The 13,084-nt window shown below is 46.4% G+C and overlaps 1 protein-coding gene across 3 annotated transcripts in view; it reads right to left on the bottom strand.

Moving 5' to 3' along the window:
* Positions 1-13,084, bottom strand: part of FNDC4 (fibronectin type III domain containing 4) — a 761,063-nt gene that overhangs the window by 309,915 nt on the left and 438,064 nt on the right. The gene's annotated exons all lie outside the window — the stretch shown is intronic.

Raw genomic sequence — 13,084 nt, 5'->3', positions numbered from 1 at the left:
CTAGGATGGGGAAGAACAGCACTGAGTAAAGAAGATTACTTAGGCAATATGACCCGAGGAGGGGGGTCATTACTGGTTGGGTAATGCCTCCGGGGCCATAGTTAGAAGTCCGACCGAAGCGAGTGCTTTAACAGAGCCCATGGGGCATTACCTGACCCAAAATGCACCCCTCCCAGGGTCATATTGCCATTAGTACCCCAGCATGTCGTACCGGGGTACTAATTTCAATTTCTTTCTCGAGTCGAGCTGTGATCGTTTCTCAAGTCAAGAAAAAAAAAACCATAAAAAATGGCCGCCGGCCATCAGGAGAAGGGACTATATGTAGTCCCTTCTCCCTTTCCATGGTGGCCATTAAGTCAAATGGAAAAAAGATTAAAAAAATGGCCGCCATGCAACAAGGAGAAGGGACTACATGTAGTCCCTTCCCATTCCATGGTGGCCTGACGGGAGAAAGGAATTGGACGCGCTGCAACGTGATCGGGATTATAGGTGAGGTAAGGCTCGCAATCGCTCCAATCGGAGCGGAGCATAGATTTCATTTTCTGTTTGGCACGCTGGGTACTAATCATTAGTAATCAATTCATTACTTCCTCGTCCAACTTCCTCTTTAAAGTGCTTTTAGGAAGTAATAAGCAATACCTTCAAGCCAGTCACTATAACAGCACACGGGATGCAGTTATTGCACTCGAGGGACTTTGGTAAAACATGGAGACCAGTCACAAGAAGCCGACTGGGCAGTGCTCACAACAAGTTTATAAAGCTGAATCGCAATAGTGGAGATTCCCCCGGAATCCTCGTTAGCATTGATCAGCAAGGACGCCCTGGAAACTCTTCCCCAGAGGCCAACGGCCGATGAGGTAAGTCCCCTGGTCAGACTGATCACAATCACTTCTGCTTATTGACAAGCAGTTTATATGACACAGAGAAACTATAGGGAATTTGTGTTTTGACCAAACTCCAACTGGTCGAATTTGTTTACTGTTTTTTTACCACCAATAGGTAGATGGTGGCTTAAGATCAGGAAATATTGGGTGTTCGGGAAGGGCTGCGGGGAAAGGGGGATTGTGTCGGGGGGAAATTCTCCCGGGGCCGGCTGGGCCGTCCGCGGACCTCCGGGCAGGGAGGCCCCAACTCCTCCCGCGTATCCCAGAAATGAGTATGAGGCACACGCAAGAAGCAAGGTGATTCTGCTGTTTATTAAACAAACGGCAGGGATGGGTCAAGGATCGTACGCGTCCGTCCTGACACCCTCTCTCAATTCGAGGGGCTCGCAGGCCCTCTTTACTTTAGTATGACGCGCTACTTGCGTCACCTGGGAAAGTTAGCAAAAACCTATCGCCACTCTGGATTGGTTCCTCGAGTGGTAGGGTTAGTATAGCATACGTATAGAGAACGTTGTTAGTGGTTGAGGGTCAGTCAGGTGGTATACTTGGGTTGTCCTTTCAATTAGATACATGAAAATTGTTACATGAAGACCCCTGGGGATTGGCTAATGTTAATGGCGTCAGTGATAAGAGCCCCACGTTCTGATTGGTCCACTCGCGAGCCCCCCAGTCTGGGACCATCGCTGTTCCCAGCTCGCGGTGCACCTGTCATTTGCAACAATGTATAACTATGGGTATGTGCAGACAATGCAAGGATTTGTTCATATGCGGGAGGGCAGACTACTCCCACTGCCGCAGATGTCCATTGAGTCGCTTAATTGTTGCTGCCTGTGTCTCAAAACGTGGGATCCAGGCGCCTCCCTCCTCCTGGGCCTGGCACCCTGTCAGGTTCGGCTTGGTCACGTGAGGAGAGACCGTGGTTGAAGCAGAATTCTGCACATTTAATATTGCATCTTCCACTGTGTGCCTGGCTTAGTTTGCAGGTGTGGCCTTGGCTTCGGCTTGTGGCATGCGAGTTTGCAACATTGTGCCCTTGACTGTCTGCTCTTGCCGGGCTCATTCTGCAGGGTCAGCAATTGTACTCTTGCTCTTTCAATGTTCATGGAGGCTCTTGCTTGCGGCCTACTTGGGCCTGGTGCATAGGTGGGGACGTTTGATGCACGGCGCTTTAGGTTATGGTATCATATTGTTTTATCCCCAGTATCATATCTTCGTTATATTTCTCATTGCAATGCATGGGGTAGGAGAAGCGTCAGCAAGCATTTTAGATGGATTCGTTGTGCGCCTTGCGCTTCTGCATTTTGAAAAAAGCTATGTGAAAATAATAAAGATGCGCGTCAGTGGGTGTGCCCGTCACCTAAGTCATAGCACTGGATATGTTCTTCATGTGGATTGGTGTGGGAGTGTCCAGTGTGCATGTTTGCACGGGTGTGCTGACCGTTGGCTAGGTCGTCATGGCATCTCTAACAATGTGTTCATTTACTGTTGAATGGTTCAGTCGAGTTCATCCATGCCGCAGGCGTCGGCATGAGCAGGGCAGGCTGGTGGGCAGGCTGGTGGGCACATCCGTATGTTCCTGTACTAGGGTGTTTGGTCGTCTGGTAGATAGGCAAACTCTTCTCGTGGCGGGTGTCTGGGCTGCGATCCTCTAGGCCAGGGGCGTGAGGGGATTGGTGGGAGCCTTTTCTTCCATTCTCCCACTTCAGTCCCCCCTCTGGTCGACTTGTCGACCACAAACATATCTCTTTCCTTATCTCCTCTTACTCTCCATATTTTAGTTACTCCTCCCAAATGCCCATAGTGGTTGACATGGTCTTCAAATGACCAATACATATATGCACAGGTTCCTCCAGGTGTGCAATATACCCATTTCCCTATGTAGATCCTTGGGTTTCTTGGGTTTTCGAGCTTCACAGATGGTGGGTCCAGGTGGTTGGTGATGATCTGTTTGTGCAGTTTTTCTCTCTCTTTTATTATTATGCCTGTGTGCTGGCCATCGTCTGCCGGCATCAAGGGGTGCATACCAACCATTTCGATCATTTCGTCTGTGGTGCGTGCCTTCCGGGCCTTCCAGAATCTTATTATGATCAGTACAGCTCCAGCCAGTATTATGCATCCAACTATAATCTTCAGTCCGTCCGACAGCCAAGATGGCATCCACGACCATAACAGTGAAAGCCAGCTGTCATCCTTCTTCACTCCTTTACTTTCATTCATCATTTTGGAGTGCATCTGGGCCAGTTGTGATACTGCTTCTGTCAGTGTACCATTGTCAGCATCGTTAGCAGGAATGAATGTGCAGCATGATTGTCCTATCTTTGCACATACTCCTCCTTCCATTGCTGTAAGGAGATCCAATACATATCTGTTCTGTAGTGCTACCATCCTCACTGCTCGCAGTTCCTCTTTTATTGCGTTGAATCCATTTACTGTAGAATTAATTGTCATCATTAGCTCCCATCGAGTTATCTGGAGCCATTTTGCGTTTGCGTAAGCTTGTAGTCCCGGATGTATTATTGACGAGAAGAACATTGCTGCTCTGCTGAATAGTCTGTGTTCTGGTGGGATTGAAGTGAGTGCTGTTTCCGACCTTCCCCATAGGTAATTTCCTGTCAGAGGTTCTCCTTGTCTTTTCTTTCTATTCAGGACATTGTTGTTGATGTTGCCTTCGTTCTCTGGCCCCTTCTGAGGTTTTACAGATCTCTTCTTCCTCTTGTTTCCTTCATCCATTTTAGGGAAGTTTGCCATGTTCACATGTTTGTGGGGCACCACTAGTGATGGTACATTAACGTGTACCATTGTGCATATACCATTCCACAGAGGGGGCAGTGTGTGGTATGCCTTGTCTCCGCAGGCCCAGTAATGGTCCATTAATACTGCTGTTCCTCCTCCCCCCTCATGTAACTCCACCACGCTTGCACAGTTGGTGTTGTATCCCACGTCCACTTCTCCTCTATGTTGGTAGCATACCTTAGGTGCAGACAGCGGCAGTATGGTTATTGGGTCTTCATCCTTCTCTATCCACGTTAGCATGGGTACATACTTGACCCAAATCATCCAACATCTGTCATTGTGTTCATTAATAGTTGTAATATTTTCTCTTGTTACCATGTTGCTGCCAATCACTCCTATGTCCCATTTGTTGTCCATGTACACCTTCCCTGTTATTGTTACCAGTGGTCTTTCCCAACATCCTTGTTTACCAGGAACTTCAGTGGCGTACCAGTCACATGGTAGGTATTGTAGTGTTACTTTCTTTGTTTCTCCCTTTTCAGGACCACTTGTCATGTATCTGAATGCCTCAGCATGCAAACTGCTCTTGTGGTAACTCAAATAAGTCTTGAGGAAGTTGTTTTCGTATGGATATGTGTCTCGTGTTTTCCACACCAGTTTTACCACCGTCCCTTGAAATCTCCCTTTCGTTTGGAACAGTGCCAGGTATATTATACATCGTGCTGTCTTTTCATCTATTTCCGTGGCAACGAATGTTCAAAAAGCGCTCATGGCGTATGGGATCAATGAGCAGACGTAGCAGCTGTCTTCTGTTGTCTGCTTAACTATTTGGGTCATGTGTTGGTACCACATGTTGTTCGAGACGTGTGCTGAATCTGTTATGTAGTTATCAATACCTTTGTTATCTGAGTATGTGCTGCGTTTAACTCTATTCCCCTTTTGTGGGATCTTGCTAGTACCACCTGACGTGACACCTGTTGCAGCTGTGGGTGGGGGCATATTAGGTTTGGATACAGCCAAAATATTGATAGCATAACTTTTCTGCCATACAGAGGCAGCCAAAAACCCGGTGATCATCAAAATCCCTATCATCTTATTACAGGGGCTAGTCTCACCGGCATTTTGCTCTTACCTTGCTGCAGTCCGGCAGCTTATTCTTGCGACGTTAAAGTTGCCCGCCTGAAAATTCTCAATGGGCTTGTTATTAGTGTTAGTTGTTGTTTTCAAGCTCTCCCTATCAAGTAGTCGTTCAGTGCCCAGGCGAAGAGCTGTTCCTACGCCAATCTAAGCGATCTGTCTCTTAGGGCAGGCAAGTGTTGGTGAAGATGGGGCATTGATTGTTCTATGGCCCAGATAAATGCTGTGTAGTAGACATGTACCCTCCTTCTTTTCAGGTACTTTGGCCTTTTTATGTGATAGACAAATTGGTGTGATAGCTCTTCAGGGTAGTTATCGTCTGAGGGTAGCATCTACTCCTGGGCAATGAACTTTGTTAGTTATCTGCTTTCTTAACAATACAATAATACGCGGTACCTGCATGTGCGAGAAAGAAAAAAGAGAACATTCAAGTGTTTACATGTGTATATGTGCAACACAATGTCCTTCAATTGGGTGGTTACTGTAGTGGGTAGGGGGTCGATGGGCAGAGGGTTTGGGCTCAGCTGGTGGAAGTCTCTTTACTCTTTGATCGTGTGACCATGGGGTGGGCGGTATAGGAATTACCAGTTTCAGTAGTGTCTCTGGGGAATCTGGGGGGTGGCAGGGTATGGAGACACTTAGGTCGTCAGCTGTGGTAGAAGTTTCTTCCTCCGTGGGTGACGCTGTTGCTGTTCTTCCAATGGCCCTGTCGGTGACGCTAGGGCGGGTCTGGAGTTTGCAGATCTTTACGTCGTGTAGGTGATTCCAAGCACGTTTGTCCTGCAACTTTACTGCTCTCGTAGATACCTCCTCTACCAGGTGGGGGCCAGTGAAGCGTGGGCTGTTCCACTTTCTATTGAAATTGCGGAGTAGCTTGTGATCACCTTTAGCAATTTTGCACAGTCTTTCCTTTTCCAATTCTTTATCCGCGTCTTCTTGTTGATCACTCTTAGACCCGCCCCGCGTGCGCTCGAGCTGTTGAGACACAAACACTACACTAGTAACCAAAGAAGACACATATTGGTACATTTCATCACCAAGAACAGTTGCAGTGTTTTCATAGTCTGTGAATGCCCTTGATGTTGGCGTTAGAGGAAGGCGCATTTGTCGTCCGGTCACCACCTCATGAGGAGCCTGGTCTATTCCTCAGCTCAAATAGAGCTAGCGGAAGGCAATACAACCAACTCTTCTTTGTTGTTTGCTGTATCTTTGCAATTGCCTCCTTCAGTAGGCCATTGAGGCGTTCGCATAAACCGTTGGCCTGTGGGTGATATGCACATGCAAATTTATGCTTGATGTTCAGTAAGGATGTGATGTGCTGGAACATTTCATTAGCGAAATGCGGGCCATTATCAGACCGCAGTACCTCGCACACTCCCCACCTGGGGAAAACCTCCCTCACTAGAAATTTAGCTGCTCTAAATGCGTCTGGATGTGAGCAGGGACCTGCCTCAATCCACCTGGAGAATGGGCATACTACTACAATCATATACCTATTTCCTTGACATACGTTGATCATATCAACATAGTCAATATGGATGTGCAGGAATGGTCCCTCTGGCCGGGGTATAGTACCTTTTATCACTTTCAGCGTGTGACCGGCCGTAAACTGTTGGCATGTGAGACAATTGCTGATAAAATTTGTCACATGGGAATTTAACTCGGGACAGAACCAATCTTCCCTAATTCGTGCTGCAATAACTTCCTTGCCTGTGTGGGCTGGGTGGTGGAGTTGGCTCAGGGCGGTGTTCAATAGTGCCAATTGCATTACCATCTTTCCAGTGTTACCCTGGCGCCATAGTGCGTCAGTTGGTGACATTGTACATCCTCTTTTTACCCATATTTCTTTTTCTGCCATTGGTGCAGCCGCTTGTAACTCCATATCTGTGTGGCTGGGAGATGGGTGTACCCTTCTCTTAGCAACATCTCTTTAGCTATCCCCCTCCCTCTCCCTGACACTGGGGGGTTCCATATCTCACCAAAATATGCAGCATACTTCGCATGTGCGTCTGCTGCTGCATTTCCTTTTGAGATATGATCTTCTCCATTAGTGTGTGCAGTACATTTAACCAAAGCTAACTCTTGTGGGTCATTTATTACTTCAATTAGTTCAGCTAATAAGAGAGCATGTTGCACTGGGGTGCCGTCAGCTCTCCTAAACCCTCTTCTCCTCCATTTGGACAATCCTGAGTGGACAGTAGACGTGACATATGCGCTGTCAGAATATATAGTCACTCTTTTGTCAAAGCTTTCCTTTAACGCCAAGATCAGTGCAACCAATTCTGCTGCTTGAGCAGAGTAATGTTGTGGTAATTGTACGCATTTCACCGCCACACACACCGGTTCCTCTGTCATTTTTACCACTGCTGCCCCAGTTCTCCTTATCCCATCACTTTGGTCTATTGTTGATGACCCATCAATGAACAAGAGCTCTCCTCCATCTAGTGCATTCTCTTCAACTCTTCTAGTACATGAGTACATTTCGGTAGTCTGGGTACAATCATGTGAATAGTCTCCTTCCTCAATTACCTTCGCTATAAACCTTGCAGGATTAACTGTCCTGCATCTAACAATTGATAATTCTGGTCTAGATAAGATGATCTCATAACCTGACGCCCTTTGCGTTGTTAGTGTGGACTTAGGCTTGTTCAATATTGCAAATAGTGCATGTTCCACAAATAGTGTGGTTGGGCACCCCATTGTGATTGATGATGCTTTCTCTACCGCAAAGGCAGCTGCAGTGAGACCTTGTTCGCACGGGAAATGTCCTAACATCACAGGATCCAAGTGACCACTGTAAAATGCTACTGGTTTGTACCCCATGCTTGTTTTTTGAGCCAACACTGCTTTCATTACTGCTGAGTCGCAATGTGAAAATATAAAAAATTGTCGTTCATAATCTGGGGTGGCCAGTACCGGAGCAGTTGATATTGCATCTTTCAGTTCATCAAAGGCCTCTTTCATTTCCATTGTCCACCCCAATTTTTTCTCCCCTTTGTTAGCTTCTATTAATGCCTCGAGTAGGGGTCCTATGTATGAGCTGTAATCAAACACCCATGCTCTACAGTAGTTGCACAGTCCTAGGAACTGCTGCAGTTCCCTCACTGTTTGGGGCAACAGCGCTTTTGATATGGCCTGTGATCTTTGTGGTGCAATCTTTCTTCCGTATTGGGATATGAGCTGACCAATGTATAGTACCTGTTCCTGACAGTACTGTAACTTTTCTTTGTCTACCTTGTAACCTTTTTCAGCCAATATTGTCAGCATCTTCAATGAGTCCTCTCTGCATCTTTTTTCGCTTGTGCTGCAAATTATTATGTCATCGACATACTGCAACACTGTGCTTTCCACTTCAATGTTACCCAAGTCCATCTGTATTACTCTGTTGAAAATTGAGGGTGACTCGCAGTACCCTTGTGGTAATCTGGTGTGTTTCCATTTTGTGTTTCTGTACGTGAAGCTTGTTAGATCCTGTGAGTCTGGGTGCAGGGGTATTGAGAAAAAGGCATTTTTGAGGTCAATCACTGTAAATCGTGATGCCTCTGCTGGAATGCCACACAATATTGTGGCCGGGTTGGCTGCTATGGGGTATTCTGCTTCCACTATGTTGTTCAAGGGCCTGAGGTCCTGGATGAAACGCCAAGACCCTCCTTTAGCTTTGCGCACTGGGTATACGGCTTTGTTACATGGTGATTCTGATGGTACCAATATGCCATTATTTATCAGGGCCGTTATTGTTTCATATATGCCCTCATCTGCCTCTTTTGATAGTGGGTATTGCTTCACTCTAGGGAGTATTGCACCTTTTTTCAATTTTATTCTTACTCCCCCTATGCTCTTTATGCACCCCACGTCATATGGACTAGTAGTCCATAATGATGTTGGTACTTTTGCCATATCCTCCTCAAAGAAGGGAACTGGAGTGGATGTGGGTGCTTCGAGTGCCATTGCAATTTTCTGTGCCACTTGTTTGTATGTTACTCTTAGCCAAATGTCTACACTCATCATAAATACCATTTCACCTTCTTCCTTTTCTTCTGAAAAGAGCTCCTTGTCTGACACCTGGGTGAGCCTGCATCCCTCTGCTAGGGCTATCACTGCCCTCCATGCTCTTCCTTCTCTATCTTGGGCATGTACTGCGATGTAATCAGCAGTTGCTATAATGCTCTCTATGTTCACTGAAATCACCTTTCCTTCTGGTTCATTGGCTGGTGTTTTTGGTCTGAACAAATAGGCTGTTGGCCTCCTCCAGATCTTTCATTCTATTCCTGGTATCCATGCAAATGCCATGTCTGCTCCGTACTGGAATAGTTTGCCATCTACTGGCTCAGCCCTAATCACTGTCTGTCCACAATATGCTTGCATAATTTGTCGTGCAGTGAGCATGTTTATACCTGGAGTGGAGCAAATTATGCTGTCCTCCGTAAAGGAGATCGTCATATTCAACCTTCTCATTATGTCTCTCCCTAGTATGTTTACTGGTGAGGCCCTTGAATATAAAAGCGGGACGGACATGTCATAATCCCCTATTGATAAGGGAATGTTATCAGTAAAGGGAACCAACCTCCTAGCCCCAGAAAATCCTTGGGTGTTCATGGCTTCACCTGACATCTTAAATTTATCTTCCCTTATGCAAGACCGGGTCACCCCGGTGTCAACAAGGAATGACAATTTTTTGTCACCTATCGTTACCTCTATGCGTGGTTCCTCCGCACTATTAGGTGTTACCGACAGGATGGGACACACCAAGGCCTTCTGTGGGCTGTCCTATTGTGGGTATAATGATTGACCACTTCCTGTGTAAGGGTTGTGTCCCAGGACCGTCACCCTTCCCAGTTGTGTTTGCTGTAGTTGTGTATTGGTGGAGGTTATGTTATGGTCCTGAATTTGGGCAGGTTGCTGTACTGCCTGCACTTGGGGTTGTTGTGTTATCGCTACCTGTTGTTGTGGCAGTGAATATGTCTGTGGCTGTTGTTGTGTTACTAGTTGTTGCTGCCCATTTCCCGGTTGCAATACCTGCTGTTGCAGGATGCCCTGCTGTTCCTGTGTAGGCCCTTGTTGTCCCCGTTCTCCCCATGATGGTGTGCCTACTCTCATTCTACATGTGCGTGACATGTGCCCTACTAATCCACAAATCCAACACACCGGTGGTTCCCTGTTCTGCCATGGAAAGCTTCCTGGGTTGTCCTGGTATACTGGTTGCACGGTGGGGTAGAAATTTCGAAATCCTCCCCCCTGCTGTTGTGTGCTATATCCGTATCCTTTCCCCCTCATTATTCCTCCCCTTCCCCTGTTGTAATTATAATATCCAGCTCCTGGCGTTGAGTATCCTCCTCCCATGTTAGTCGTGTATGGTTGGGGTGGTGGCAGCTGTTGTGCTACAATCTGTGATGATTGTATTTGGGAGGGATCTTGTGCAGCCACTACTTGTGTGGGGTTTTGAGTCATTGTTGCAGGTGTAGTTATTAGTGCACCTTCCATCGTGTATTTAGTAAGTTTTTTCTGTACCAGTTTAGCCTATTCCGCTTTTCTATCTTCTTCCTTTTGTTTCATCTTTTCTTGCCATGTCCTACAATGATGTACTATCGTCAGTTGTATTTCTGGCCATGCTTTTGCTTCCATCCCTACTACCTTCTTCAGTTGTTTCTGAACTGCTTCTGGGAGCCCTCGTATTAGTATATGATAAAATATTGCTGGTGTTTTGTCCCATTGTTCTCTAGTTTCTGTACGCCACTTATCTTGAATTTCCTGGATATAATCAACAGGATCTTCGTTGTCACGCATCTTGCGTGAGGTAATTGCTCCTATGTCTGATGTGTCTGGGTACTGTACCCTCAGCGCTTGCCATAATGCATGTCTGCAGTTTGCGAATGGTGCCCCATTGTGTGATGTGTTTGTTATTGTAACCCCGGGGAAGCCTGCTCTCTTCCAAAAGTCATCTGCTGCATCCCCCAATATTGATATTAGAAGGCCCTTTACATCCCCCACTGCCAGTTTCTGTCCTGCGGTGTGTTTTCCATTTCATATATCCATTTTCCCGCACCTCCACTTAATGATGGGAGCCTGCACTTTATATTTTCTTTGTCTGCATGCTTCCAAGGGACGTATTGTGGTCTAACCCCTCCCCTCTCCAGAAGTGGCATTAAGTTGTGTCCTGTTTTTCCCCCTGGGTTCCACAAAATCGAGTCCGCGCACCCCTCCTCTTCTTCCGTGTCTCCTACATCGTCAATTTCGTCCATATTTCCCCTGCTCGTAACTCTTTCTCCTCCATCTCTTCCCCTTCTTTCATCATTTCCTTTATTTAATGTGGGCGTGTGTATTCGTTCTCCCTGCGTCCAGGTAGGTCTCTAAGCCTGCTTGCATAGGGTGTCAGTTCGTGGGAGAAGGGTGCGAGTTTAGGTAGGCATGTTGCACGTAATGAGTGTGGGGTGGTGGAGCATGTTGGACGGGATGATGAGGGTGTAGCTGCACGTGTCTGCCTTCCTGCCATTCCTTGCTCTTCCCCCTCACTTCCTTCCAGTTCTTCCTTTCTCCTACAGGCCCATGGTGAGTCTCTATTTGTCCGGGTGATGTATAATTTATCTAGGCTTTCCCTTTCACTATTTCTTCCTTCCTTCTCCATTCCTTCTTCTTCCTCACTACAAAAGTCACTGGTAAATGGCAACCCCCAATCTGTCTTTTTCCCCCCTAATCGTTACTGTTTTTAAGTCTATTAGATCCGTACCTCCCTTTTCTTCTTTACCAATCGCTCCCCTTTGTGCTGATGTTGTTGCTACTTCTGTGTCTCTATATACATACCTCCTTACTTCACTCTCACCTCTCCTATCTTCTCTTTCCCCTTCATTTTTCTCCGCTATTTCTCTACCAATTTCCTCTCTTTTCTTTTTTAATTCCTCCATTTCTTCACTACTCATCTTTTCCAATATCCTTTCATCTTCTTTCTTCCTTTCCCATCTCGCCCTCTCCCGTTCTAATATACTCTCTATCATCCTTCCTTCTTCGTATTTCCTTGTCGTTTCTGATAGTAATCTCCTCTTCCATATTGCCATTTCTTTTTCTTTCTCTTCTTCCTCTCTTTTCCTGTCACGCAGTGATGCTCTTGATACCCTTTCTGCTACTGCCTTTACCCTTTCGGCTTCTCTCTTTTGCTCCTCAGTTTGTTCCCTCATTTTTTCCAACTCATTCTTACCTTCTTTCCTTTCCCGGGCTCTCTCTCTTTTCTCCCTCTCGAGCTGCTTGATCAGTGCATTCTGCTCATCCCTTAATTCTGCTAATCGTTCCTCCAAAATCTCTTCCTTTTGTCGTAACAGCTCTTCCCCCTTTCTTTTCCCCTCTTCCCCTCTCATTCCACTCTCCCTGGTATTATCCTCATCCATTTTCCTTACTACCTCCTTCTCTTCTCCTGTTAATGAACCTCGTTATTTTAATAGTACCTGCGCAACTACCCACTCATCATGTCCTATTTCCGCAGTCTGCTCTTCTCCAGTCCTCCCCTCCCCTGCTGGCATCTTCCTATGAGCTGATCCCGTCGTACTAGTCTGCTCCCCTCCCCTGTGGCCACCTGTAGCTGTATATGGTGGCGGGCTGTATGCCGGGTTCGAGTATCCCTCAGCCGCCCTTAATTGTTCTCTTCCTATTTCTCCTAGTTCTCTTAAAGGATACAACCCCCCTCCCTCCGTTTTCACTACCTTCGCTAGGGGTATATCGTCGCTCTGTTCCTTTTTTATTTCATTTTCTTTTGAGTTGTTACTCTTTTCTCCTCCCTCTTGTCCGTTCCCCGTGTTCTGTGTGCCTACACTCTCTTTTTCCCCATTCTCTCCTTCCTCCTTAATCTCCTTTTCTTCCGTTGTTTCCCACACAATGAACATTCCGTTTGGTCCTGGTCGGGACCCTTGGAACATCCTCCATAAATTAAACACCTCCACGTGGTGTGTCAACTTCTTCCCCTTGTATGTGTTATGCAGATGGGTTAGTAGTGAATGTTGGGTGTATGGGTCGAAACTGCCATTAGGCGGCCATGGTGTCGTCATTTTGTTGTCCGTCCCCTGTGTCCATTCTATGCTGTATTTGATCAGTTTCTCCCTATGGGGTGACAGTGTTTTACATATGTGCTTTAACAGGGTAGTGAGGGTGTTCCCCCACCCTCATGATCCTGTCCCGTATGACATAGTAGCGCTTCACCTTTTATCCTACCCCTATCTGGTAGCGGTTATCTTGCTAACAGTGTACGCTATACAATCTTAGATCTTTACCTGGCCCCGTAATTTTGGGGACTTGCGATTGTCCGCTAAGGAAAAATAGTAAAATATAGCATTTTCATTTGTATACTA

The sequence above is a fragment of the Ambystoma mexicanum genome, chromosome 4p, assembly GCF_040938575.1.
Source record: "Ambystoma mexicanum isolate Mex_15411 chromosome 4p, UKY_AmexF1_1, whole genome shotgun sequence".
In the NCBI taxonomy this organism is placed as follows: domain Eukaryota; kingdom Metazoa; phylum Chordata; class Amphibia; order Caudata; family Ambystomatidae; genus Ambystoma; species Ambystoma mexicanum.
This window is presented reverse-complemented; position numbering and strand designations above follow the sequence as displayed.